At 39.4% G+C, this 13,260-nt stretch overlaps 1 protein-coding gene across 7 annotated transcripts in view; it reads left to right on the top strand.

Annotated features, from left to right (window-relative positions):
- Window positions 1–13,260, top strand: part of LOC136857916 (serine-rich adhesin for platelets) — a 137,832-nt gene that overhangs the window by 112,833 nt on the left and 11,739 nt on the right. The window contains exon 7 of one of the 7 annotated variants that reach the window (XM_067136983.2): window positions 2,267–2,292. The exons of the other annotated variants lie outside the window; for them this stretch is intronic. The gene's annotated coding sequence lies outside the window, so the exon portion shown is untranslated. Of the gene's footprint in view, window positions 1–2,266; window positions 2,293–13,260 lie in introns of those variants that run through there. 7 annotated transcript variants of the gene reach the window in all.

Genomic DNA, 13,260 nt, shown 5'->3' with positions numbered 1-13,260 from the left:
ACCTGTGAGTAGTACCATAACGTGTGGAATACCGTGAGTCTATGCTACTTTTGATTAGTACCGCAACATGACAAATAGCATGGTTCTATTTTCCAAGCGATAAGTACCATTTTGAGAGGCCGATGACCTGGATTTTGGACCCGTTTCGACTACAAGCATCATCGATTCAGTATTATGCTTTAGATGCAATCCCTTGGTCAGTATTACTATTATTTAACGCTAGTTTCTGGGAATTTGGGGCATTGCGGGTCGGATCCACTGATAGTTTTAACTTCATATCCATCCATTCATTCTTCGTCCTTATGTTTTCGAATCTAGTCAGTGGAGGATTCTAGATTTTAAATAGTCATAACATTTCGTCTCATTTCGTACCATTGGGGGCCGATGACCTCGATGTCGGGCCCCTTTAAACCACAAGCATCATCATCAGTTTACTAAAAATAACTTTGGAAAGTCCGTCCATTCTACTGGACCGATTTGCTTCATTTTTGTTTTATTCTTTCCGGAAATACCTGCCGGTAAATCATGAAACATTGATAGATCTCTTAAGTTCAGCCAACTTTGAGTAATCATAAAATCAGATTATTAAATGATCACTCCAATAATTGCAGGTGAAGGCTTACCCTAACCCGCAATACATTCTGTAGTTAGGGGTTGCTAAGCGACTAACACTGTCGTTAATATTCTGATATATGTGATTTTCATGCTTAGTCATGTCTTCGCGTGGAGCCATGTTTGATTAATACCTGTCAAGCCAGAGAGTATACACTTCCTCTGATCACAGAAGAATATTATTCCCAGGAAGATACTCTTTGATACTCTAACCTTTCCCAGCTTCCAAATATATTCAACACATGGCAGAGCATTCCTAAAAACTTACTTGCCGCTAAGAGAAAAAAAGTCTACGTACAAATAAACCCCATCAGGACATATGCCTTAGACATTATCTGGGAACACGTATCGAGGGATAACCTAGCTACACTAGAAATAAATAAATCAATCAATCAATACTGATCTGCATTTAGGGCAGTCGCCCAGGTTGCAGATTCCCTATCTGTTGCTTTCCTAGCCTTTTCCTAAATGATTTCAAAGAAATTGGAAATTTATTGAACATCTCCCGTGGTAAGTTATTCCAGTCCCTAACTCCCCTTCCTATAAATGAATATTTGCCCCAGTTTGTCCTCTTGAATTCCAACTTTATCTTCATATTGTGATCTTTCATACTTTTATAAACGCCATTCAAACTTCTTCGTCTACTAATGTCATTCCACGCCATCTCTCCGCTGACAGCTCGGAACATACCACTTAGTCGAGCAGCTCTTCTTCTTTCTCTCAATTCTTCCCAACCCAAACATTGCAACATTTTTGTAACGCTACTCTTTTGCCGGAAATCACCCAGAATAAATCGAGCTGCTTTTCTTTGGATTTTTTTTTTTTTAAGAGTGAAGGTCATGTATTTAAAAAAAATTCTCTGCCTGGCAAGAAACACTCCTTCAAGACTAACCTACAAGCTCACAAGATAACGGTTCTGAATAGAGGAACTGCGATTAAAAGTACCATCGGCTTCTATGACACAATGAACTGTAGGATAAAAAGCGAATATGTGGACAGACTTTTACCAAACAGACGAAGTGATGACGTCGGAATGGATGAATTCTGACTACGAACTGCGGCATACCATAATGCACTTCGTATAAAATGTTCATAAAACCATTCAAAAGGGCAGGCAAAACAATATGACTACCGCAGGCATATCAGGACGAGTTATCTGACTTATTTATAACGATGCTGCAGAGCAGCACAGGTCCTCTAGTTATTATTATTATTATTATTATTATTATTATTATTATTATTATTATTATTATTATTAGGCAACCCTGCTTGACATGTTAGTGGCTTTGGGGTTGCAAGCAATCATCTGCATTTTCAGCATCGATGTTATACACTGTTAAACACAACACCTGATTCAGGTTGAACCATGATTTATGTGATTTTCATGCTTAGTAGTGTCATTGCATGCAGCCATGTTTGATTAATAAAAAACGCAACACCTTATTCGGGTGGAACCGTTACTTCTTTTGGGTGAAACCGTTACTTCTTTTAACAGTGGCTTTTGGGGGTCGAAGCTGCATTCCTTTATTTCTTCCCTCTGTGATGTTAACCAATTCAGTCTCATCCAAGATCTGAAAGAGAAATGATTGAACAGGAAGTGCTGTACACATTGTGGATATATTGCATAATCATGAAATTTGTTATTGGGGAAGAGGTCCAGCCATCAGGGATTTCCCGGAGACTACGAAACAGTTCAGAGCAGTATGTCTTTCAAGAACCTGGACATGTGGATGGTGTAAAACATTCTGAGAGGTAAAGGAGAGTTGAATAGCCCTTACGAACACTGACTGTGCCAACGATCTTTTAAAGGAGAACAAGTGCACCAGTGTAACTATAATTGCTTCAGTGTTAATTGTAAGTGTTGGTAGTAGAGAAGCTATTATTTAAAAGAAAGATAGGAAAGTGAACATATGCTGGATCCCACCCACACAGACTGACATAAAGAAAATGATACTTTTGCAGGTGGCTATACTCCGCACGACCTTACTTCTAAATTGAAGTCTCGCAAAACAAATGAGCGTCGCTTTCCCTCTGTTGCCAGCGCGCTACGCCTGCAAGAATAGCTGATGCAATATGACTGTGGTAAACAGCCCTTTTAAATTGTAATACAGTACTCAGAAAAACGAATGAATATGGATTGAAAACAAATTCACAAGTACTACACTTTCTAACAATATCAGGCACTAAAAGAGAATATATTATTAACAATAAAAGAGAATGAGGAAATAACACATCACTCACTAATGGCTGGCACAGAAAGGATGTTATGGCCTACAAAGGGAACACTCTACTGATCTCAGAGTCACTGGAACCCTCCAACAATATGAAAACACACTAAACATTGAAGGAAAATGCAAAAGATCGCGAACCGTACCAAATACCATACACGCTGAGCGAGATAGGTTAACCACGTGGCAAATGTAAATATTAGAGTTGGCAACTAGGTTTCGAGATCGTGCTCTGCCGATATAAATCGATATGAATGGCAACTTGGGATTGGTTGGATGCCTATGCTTCAGCGCATAACCACCAGACAGAGCCAAAATCTGCTAAAACGTCAATTTAGAAGTAGAGCCGTATGGAGTATAGTTATCTCTTAAGATGGTTTGAAGGAAAATAGTTTCTGAAGTTCTTAGTAACCCCTACTGAAACCTTTGTTCAGTATTTCATTCCTGAATGTTAGTAGTTAATGAGAGTGTACCCCAAAGATCCAAGAAGCCAAGGAGGACAGTCTGGACTGGAAAAACCATGGCAGCATTCTTTTAGGTTAGAGGATAATGTGAAATCTCAAATTACCAGAAAGACAATGGATACCGTGAGAAAAATAAATGATGTCCTGCCCCATTGTAGTTACATTTGAAATATGATTCTATGTGATTTTGGATTGTTTGGGGACTTAAAACTAAATTGGAAGGACTTTGGACTTTGATTTGAGGATAACAGTGACTGTTCTTGGAAATGTATCCCACCAAAATACTTTCAGAGAAAGAATATTGGACCAATGACCTTAGATGTTAGGCCCCTTTAAAGAACAAGCATCATCATCAGAAAGAGAATAAAGCATTTGCTTGAATGCTGGAAAATAATGTATAGAAGCCGATGAAGACCGCTTTGAAGGATGATATGTGAAATAAAGTTTGTAGTGAAGTATTTTCTAAAACAAGTTAGTTCTGGTTATATTTATCTGGTACAACTCGCACAGCTATAGCTCCCATTTTGATCTTGCTGCACAATCAATTGTTTGTATAGGGTGATTCATATATACCTTTATAATGAGTTATAATTTCCCTCTGGAAGATATTTTTGAAATTGAGTCCCTACCATCCATTTTATTAATTAGTTTACAATCTTCTGGTTTTTTTTTTTTTTTTTTTTTTTTGCACTTATAATATGAACATGCAGTATTCTCTTTGCTTACATGTTTTTATTGTGAAAATATATTTGAAGACGAATTCCTTCAATGAAACACAACAGGCATTTTGAAGAGAAGTTGGTAGTATAATAGGATTTGAGGGATGTTCCACCATTCAACACAATGTAAAATATTTGAAATTTTTTAAGCGAAGACCGGTTTCAGCTCCCATTTCGACTCTTTTTGGAGTCATCAGTTCTTCCAGAATAATTAAATCGAAGGGAATCTGATAACAATCAACATGAGAATTGCCTAAATACACTGGCCAGCAAAAAAAGTGGATCACTTTGAAAAAAATTGTTTCAATGGTATAGTGTTAGTCCAGTGTCCTAAATAAATAATAATACTGATAATACTAATCAAACATTATGTTACCTTCATGTTTAACACTAAATTCACTTTCAAAATTTATCTGACATTCACTTTATTATGACATTTTATCGTTTCTGTAATTCCTGTAATTTTTACTCATTTGCATGTCTTTCACTGTATTTAAGTTAACTCCAATTTTAACACTTTCACTGATTTACACTGTCAGAAAATGTTTTAGCAAACCACTAGAGACATTAAAATCTGGTGTTTCCACCTCTGGCAGTGATGACCTCCTGGAGGCGTTGTGGTACACTGCGCACTAGATTCCTAATTGTTTCCTGAGGAATACTGTTCCATTCTGTCACCAATCGTGCCCTCAGTTCAGCCAGAGTCTCGATATTCTGAGACCGAAGTCTTCTCCCAATCATATCCCATACGTGCTCTATGGGATTTAGGTCAGGACTCCTTGCTGGCCAGTCTAGAGTTTGAATTCAACTTCTTCTAGGTAACGGGTGACGATACGGGTGACGTGCGGGCGAGCATTGTCGTGCATTAAAATGAAATTGTCGCCCATAAATTGTGCAAATGGGACAACATGATCCTGCATAACTTCTTCCACATAGCGGTGAGCAGTGAGAGAACCGCCATCAAGAATCACAAATGGTGTCCTTTGGGAGAGAGTTACGGGTGAGAATCGCTCTCCAGGCCTCCTCCACACTCTTTCTCCCCATCTGGAGATCTCAGACAGAAGCGGCTCTCATCTGTAAAAAGCACCATGCTCCAGTCCTGAATGGTCCAGTTTCGATGCTGCATCGCGAACTAGAGTCGTCTTCTCCGATGCTGCCCCGTTAATAGTGGGCCTGTAGCGGGCCTTCTTGAAGTAAGGTTAGCCTCCTGGAGCCTTCGTCTTCGGTTCTCTCACTCACACGGACATTTCTTGTATCCTCTAGACGATTTCTCGCCTGAACCGCTGTTGTTCTTCGGTCTCTCAAGACTTGGAGGACAAGAAATTGTTCGTCCCAGGCGTTCGTAATTTGTCGACGTCCAGATCCCGGTCTCCTTTCGCATGTTCCACGTTCACGATAACGTTGCACGGCCCGTTGTACACTTCCATAAGACGCTCCTACAGCATGGGCCGCATACCGAAGGCTGCGACCGTCTTCAACCAAGGCGATTACGCGTGCAACATTTTCTCTACTTAGAGGCATCTTGACTCATCAAGGATCGAACAAAAACTGATTTGGAACTCCCCAGAGTTTTTACAAAGAACATCTTATCACTGCAAATGTTTACAGTAACTTTAACGCTTGATTAGGGGGCAAGGAACCACGTTAAAAGGGACCGTCATAAAAGCTAATGGCATGGAAAATTCTCTAATAGTCGATCAATTCGGACCATATGCACCACACACTTACCAGAGAGTGCTGAAAACATTTATTTAAAAAGAGGAACATCACAAAATGAAATATGTCCTTAAAAATTTGTTTTAGCGAACAGAAAAATCAACATTTTCAAAGTGATCCACTTTTTTTGCCGGCCAGTGTACATATCAATAGGTTGACATAAAACATGATGACAAATACACAATGACATGAAACGCTTGGCACTTTACTTATTGTACTTGCCAAAGAAATTGTTGTGCCAGGAGACAGGCTACTCTTATGGCACAAGCCATAATGCTGAAACAGAATCAGACTTACAATTGTACAGAGTGCTTGCAGTGAATGAATTGAAAGAACCAGATGCAAAAACAGTAGCTCTGGTGAATCTGCTATTACAATTACTCTATAATTGTGAACAGGTTGCACATGTTTGCTGTTATTAGTTCAAAAGGGATGTTGTTAAAATTGTAATGGTTTATATGGATCACCCTGTGTAGTACTGGGCTCTTGTTATGTGTCTACGGTGTCCTCCCCTGTGCCTGCTCCTTGCCTTGCTGTATTACTCCAGTCATTGTGATTAACAAATACTAGCACTTCTTTTTCACAAGTGCAACTGTATCTTGAATGCATAATATTAGTGGAAGATGTTTCCATGGATTTTTAATACTGGGTATGGCACATGAAACTAGACAATATCTTCCAAGCTAAATATGATCTGCATACCTTCTTCATTAAGTATTGTAAGTGGATGCTTCATTTGTAATTGAAGACTTGTGATATTAAATTTAATTTTTATAGATAAAATAATCTTAATTAAGGTGTCCTTATGTTATTTACAGGTGATTACCTACAAGTCCTTCATTTAACTTTTTTTTTTTTTTAAAGTTGCTTTACGTCGCACCGGCACAGACAGGTCTTGTGGCGACAATGGGATGGGAAAGGGCTAGGAATGGGAAGGAAGCGACCGTAGCCTTAATTAAGGTACATCCCCAGCATTTGCCTGGTGTGAAAATGGGAAACCACGGAAAGCCATCTTCAGGGCTGCCGACAGTGGGGTTTGAACCCACTATCTCCCAAATACTGGATACTAGTCGCACTTAAGCGACTGCAGCTATCAAGCTCGGTCACTTAATCTTTATATCCTTTGGGCATGCATTCCCAGATTGGGAATGTGCTGTCACCCTGCTGTGACAGTATTGCCAAAGATGTGGTGAGTATCACCATTGTAAGGGCACAATTCTGGAAATAAACACAATTTCTTTTGTTTACAATTGGCTTTGTTACACTGATACAGATAGGTCTTATAGCGATGATTTTATAGGAAAAGGCTAGGAGTGAGAAGGAAGGAGCCATAGCTTTATTTAAGGTACAGCCCCAGCATTTACCCGGTGTGAAAATGGGAAGTCACGGAAAACTCTCTTCAGCGCTACCAGTAGTGGGGTTTGAACACACAATATCTCGAATTCAAGCTCATGGCTGCGCATCCCTAACTGGATGGCCAACTCGCTCAGTTGGAAAATAATAATTTAGGTATTAATGGCAACTATTTTGTCTTAATTTTTTTTTTTAACTGTAAGGGCTTGCAGTGTAATAGTTGTTTTATCCTCCAGATTACCCCCCTCCCCCCACTCTCTCTCTCTGTGCCATTTGAGAAGACATACTGAAGTGACCAGTGTCTCTTCATGTTTGGTTACTTCTAAATAATATAGGAAAGAATATGACTATTGGTGGAGGCATGATTTTTCCACATTAATTTCTGAACAATTTCGCGAGAAGGATACTAATTTTTGCATTATTTCGTGATATAAGTATTGCTGTATCACTTTAATTTTAGAATTTCAGTCAAGCAAAATTAATCATTAAAGCTTTCATTATTGTGGTTCTGAATTATTTATATGAATGGCAGATGTACAAGTTACTAATAAACATATAATATTCCCGATTATGACTACATAACACATTATGATTGGGCCATCCTATCCATGCTTTACTTTTTGCAAGATAACATAGCACGTTACAATGGAGCTCTCTTTCATTAGTCATCTCCGGTCGTTGACGATGAAATTATACTTTAAAAAAAATCTCTCTGCATCTACGGATGAATGGGGAACCTAGATAGACTTTAAACCTTTCCCACGGACTATCTTTGACTCACTGTCTGGCGAAACATAGGGTAATAATTTGCTTGTCAGGTATAGTTGTGGAGTACCTTTACTAAATAATTTATTCTGTGAAAACCACTTAAGATATCGTTTTTAAATTTTGTAACAATGGAAAATACACTATAGTTAATCTAAAATGATACAATGAGATCACCTAATTGCACGCAAGAACCCCCCAATCCTGTTCAAAATGATACATCAAGAAGCATCCAGTATGGTGCATAAAGGTAAATTGCTTGTTCTTGAAGTCCGTCTGAATTGGTGGAGTTGATGAGACGCTTATTTTGTTGGTAATGTAGAGTACACACAAATTCACCCTGAATCTCCTAATTTATTTCATTTTCGGGATCTGTCGGATCAAGATAATTAGATAGCAAATCATACTCCTCTCGGACATACAAATTATAAACAATTTTTCATTGAATGATATTGAAAGATAAATTGACATTAGTTGGAATATTACGTAATTACGCAGAGGCTCATAGTCCGAAACAGAATTAACTGGAGAATTAAAACATAATTATGTTATGTCCAAGTGGGCCTAATATTTTAAAAGGAGATGGTACTTGAATGAACATTTACTGTCCTGTGCCGTAATCCCATTTCTCTCAGATTCATATCCTGTCCCAACTGCTTCCCATACTATTATTATTATCATACCTACAACTTCAAACTCACTACGATTGCATTTGTCAATATATTGATCTAATTTGTAACAAATAACCTCCGCACTCAACTGGTTATGAGCAGCCATGTTGCTGCAATGTGTTTACATTCAGTCAGCTGTCTGTTCTATCTAAGAAAACATATAAAAGAACACTTTATTTTAGGATTCCGTGCATGCCAGTTGTATCTAGGAAGCGTAGGGAATTCACTGGTTCGAAAAAGTTATATATTTCGCAGACAGATGCAGAGGAAGTCGGTTTAAAAGTCGAGTACGCTTTACTACGCAATCCGCGGGAGACGAAGTGCAACTCCAGTACGCTTTACTACGCAACCTGCGGGAGAGAGTTAAGACACAATTTGCAAAGTTCAGGTGCATTAATTTCAATGCTTGCAGTGACTGAATTATTTCAACCTGTTGACTGGGATTTTTTCAGTTTGATTTAGCAGAATATCTTTGAAAGTAATGTACCCAGCAATAATATCAGACTGTTTTAACATTTTAAAGACAGATAATTTTTGTGCTTTTCCACTTATTGCCGAAAAGTTTGTATAGTTTGATTGAATTACATTAGCTGGATGAAATGAATCATTCAAAAGTCCAAATAACATGTTAGCATCACTTAGAGACATGTGCTTTTCAACTTTGTTTACAACTAAAATATTAACATCTTGCATGAAGAGAGCCACTTTACTTTCTAATGAGTCAATAAATCCTGCAATAATCTTACTACTAGTTCCCCAGCATGACCAGAAGAATTTACGTTCATCCTCTCCTTCAGTTCTGTTATTTTTGAAACCAGCAAATGAGACCCTTCTAATTCCAAAACAATTAACAGTTGTTTGAAAAATGAGTGGAGGATATCTAAATTTGTATGTGTGTAACAGGTGGCTTTAAACCAACTTCCCCTTCTACTCAACACAGACTTGGAATGCAATGAAATTGACATATCTGGGAAGTTTTCGTGTAGGTATATGAATAGAACAAGAGTTTGATTTTCCTTGACACATGACATATGGTCCATGGTGTGGGTTACTGTAGTCATATCCTAGTTTGTGAACCATGCGGAAGGGCTGAGTGGCCTAGTAAGTGGTCCTGAGAGTCGGGGTGCTAACTGCTATGGAATAGGAGTGGGCATCTCGGACATATTCTGAGTCATGGCCCTCTTTGTGCTCAGACAGCTAGAACTATACAATTCACCGGTGGTCCATAACCCGTTTGAGGAGAGATTCTCACGGACTATGTGCAAGTAGGGTAGCATCTGCTTCATGAATTTACCGAGCTCAGAACACTTTAAGCAAGCCTTGGGCCTATGGGAGTAACGGAGTCCCACTCCCATTTGACAGGCGAGGGTCTCCTTGTCAACAACTTGAACGAAATGGAATTTGATGCGGAGCTATTGGTATTAATGGGGCTTATGGAAGAAAGAAAGTAGAACTGGCTGAGTCAGCAAAGAGGATGCATCTGGATGTGCTAGGAGTAAGTGATATTCGGTAAGGACAATAACGAGGAAGAGATAGATAATAAAGTGTACTTGACGGGTGTTAAAAAGGGAAGAGCAGAGTCTGGGGTAGAAATTTTCGTCAGGAATACTATTGTACGCAACATAGTTTCTGTTAGGCACGTAAACAAGCTAATGATGTGGGTAGATTTGGCAGTTGGAGGAATTAGGACGAGAATTGTCTCTGTGTATTCATATGAGGGTGCAGATGAGGATGAAACTCACTATTTTATGAAGCATTGAGTGACATCTAGTCAGGGTCAACACCAAGGATTGGATAGTGTTAATGGGCGATTTCAATGCGAGAGTTGGAAATAGAACTGAAGGATACGAAACGGTGATTGGTAAATGTGGGGAAGATGGAAGCTTGTGGGAATGGGAAGCGTGCTAATATGGGTTTAGCAGTTACGAATACATTCTTCAAGCCTAAAGCTATTCACCGCTACACGTGGGAGGGTAGGGGTACCAGATCCATAATAGACTACCGTATTTCACGGCATAATCGTCGCATCCTTTATTTTCAATACAAAAATCGGACTTTAAACCTTTAATTACATAATCGTCGCACGTCCAAATTTTGTTCACTAATCTGGTTAAAAGGTAAATGGAACTGCAACGTAAGTTGCACATGAATGCGCAATTTAAATACGTGTATGGTTTATGGGCAATTTGGCAACACAGTCGCGTTTGCGACATGTTGCACAACGTATAAATAAATAATACCGGTATATGTACGACGCATGGCTTACCGGTAGACTATCGGCAGTTTGACAACGTGGTCGCGAGACAGTGTACTATTTATTCACCACCTACATATTATGCTTACCGGTAGGCTATCGGCAGTTTGACAACGTGGTCGCGAGACAGTGTACTATTTATTCACCACCTACATATTATGAGTTCCCATTTGAAATACGTAAGGCTGTAAGTTATCGCTTATCGGCAACGTCGCCAGGAAATACCGGCTAGGTAGGTTGAATGGACCTCGAACCAGCCCTCAGATACAGGTAAAATTCCCTGACCCGGCCGTGAATTGAACCCGAGGCCTCCGTGTAAGAGGCAAGCACGCTACCCCTACACCATGGGGCCGGCTCCTGTGTTATTGCGCACGAAGTGAAATCCAAGACGATAACGCAGATTTCCACGGAATTATTCAGCCGAATTATTTACGATGTCTCAGTTGTCATCGCTAGACTCTTATCTTACTACTACGTCATAAGTGTCCGGGCATGGGATGAAAACTTTTATCCAAGCAGTCAAGATAATTATTATCCAATGCTATTAAAGTTTTATTTTATAAACTCGTCAGTAATGTAATGTAAAATCATCAATAACTGGGAAGAAATATTAACCTAATTACCGTATGTTTAAAAGAAATTGAAAAAAATGAATGTTTGTTACTGACGTCTCGGAATACAGTCAACTATACAGTAGATCTACACCGCGCTAGCTAGAGCTCCGGTTTGCGAGCTTTGCGCAAGCGCAGTAGTGTGTCGCAACCAACGAGCTAAACTGATAAATTGTTGCATGCTTCCTTGCTGCCTAACAGTATTGGCTGCTCTGGAATGGACAGATCACAGATGCATTTATTTGTTTGATTTACGTGATTACTGTAGACATGTGTGCGTGAGAATTTAAGTTTTTAATTTGTGTTTTGGGTGTTTGCAGAAATAATTTGTTTTAATAGTGAACAATTACGGAAAGTCATTTATATTGCAAAACATTAACGTGTGAAGCATTTATAAGCGATTATGGGTAAATATAGAAACTATTCTGCGGGCTTCAAGCTAAGCGCAATTGCCTTCGCTGAACAGCACGGGAACAGAGCTGCAGAAAGAAAATTTTCTGTGAGTGAAAAGTTGGTGCGTGACTGGCGGAAAGTAAAAAACAAGCTGAAAAGCACAAACCCTTCTAGACGCGCGTTTAGAGGTCCTAAAACAGGGAAGTTTCCTATAATTGACGAAGAAGTGTTTAGGTTCGTCAGTGAAATACGTAACAATGGCTGCAGTGTATCATATGAAATGTTACATATTAAGGGACAGGAGGTAGCGCGCAAACACAACATACCGGTAACTAAGTTTAAGGCGACTCGTGGGTGGATTAAGGGGTTCATGCGACGACACAATCTGTCAGTGCGAAGGAGAACAACACTAAGCCAAAAGTTGCCTGCTGATTACACGGACAAGATTGTAAATTTTCACCGATTTGTCATACGTTTGCGCAAGGAAACTTCGTACTTGCTTTCTCAAATCGGTAATGCCGATCAGACTCCAATCTTTTTTGATATGCCTCGCAACAGCACTATTGCGCTAAAAGGATCACGGAGTGTATTAATGAAAACCAGCGGTAGTGAGAAGTTGTGATGCACGGCAATGCTAGCCATTACAGCTGACGGGAGAAAGTTGCCGCCTTACATCATTTTCAAGAGGAAAACGATGCCTAAGAATATACAGTTTCCCCGTGGAATTCATGTACGAGTGCAACCAAAGGGTTGGATGGACGTAGAACTCATGCTGGACTGGGTTAAAACTGTGTGGAATAGAAGACCTGGTGCACTACTAAAACAACCATCTCTGCTTGTTTTAGATAGTTTCCGAGGTCACCTCGTGAACGAAGTGAAGCAAATTCTCTCTACAAATAAGACACGACAGATAGTCATTCCTGGTGGCCTAACATCTGCTTTGCAGCCACTAGACGTATGTGTTAATAAACCCTTTAACGACCACTTATGTCGATTTTACAACGAGTGGATGATGAGCGGCGATCAGCAATTGACGCCCGCCGGAAATATCAGGCGTCCACCCTTGGACTTGTTATGCTCGTGGGTGAAGAAGAGTTGGGATCTTATACCACCTGAACTAGTCTCCAAGAGCTTCAAAAGGACTGGGATTTCGAATGCACTAGACGGTTCCGAAGATGACGCAGTGTGGCAGGGAGACGAAGAATCTGATACTGGTATTAACAGAGGCGAGGACGGCGCATCAGATAGCGAAACCTGCGATAGCGACACCGAAGATTTGGAATAAATTGCGTACCGGTAACCCCGCATTTCACAACAAAGCGATAATTTTTTGCAAGTGTAATATTTTAACTTTAATACTAAAATTAATGACAAATTAACTTAATACGTTCATTTTTATTTTCAGGTTGGAAAAACGTTCGCCGAATTGTTGCGAAAAATTATGAATTTTGTTTTAGACTATTTTAATTATTTT

This window comes from Anabrus simplex, chromosome 1 (assembly GCF_040414725.1).
Source record: "Anabrus simplex isolate iqAnaSimp1 chromosome 1, ASM4041472v1, whole genome shotgun sequence".
NCBI lineage: Eukaryota > Metazoa > Arthropoda > Insecta > Orthoptera > Tettigoniidae > Anabrus > Anabrus simplex.
Note: the sequence above shows the minus strand (reverse complement) of the source record. Positions and strands in the feature narration are given on the sequence as shown.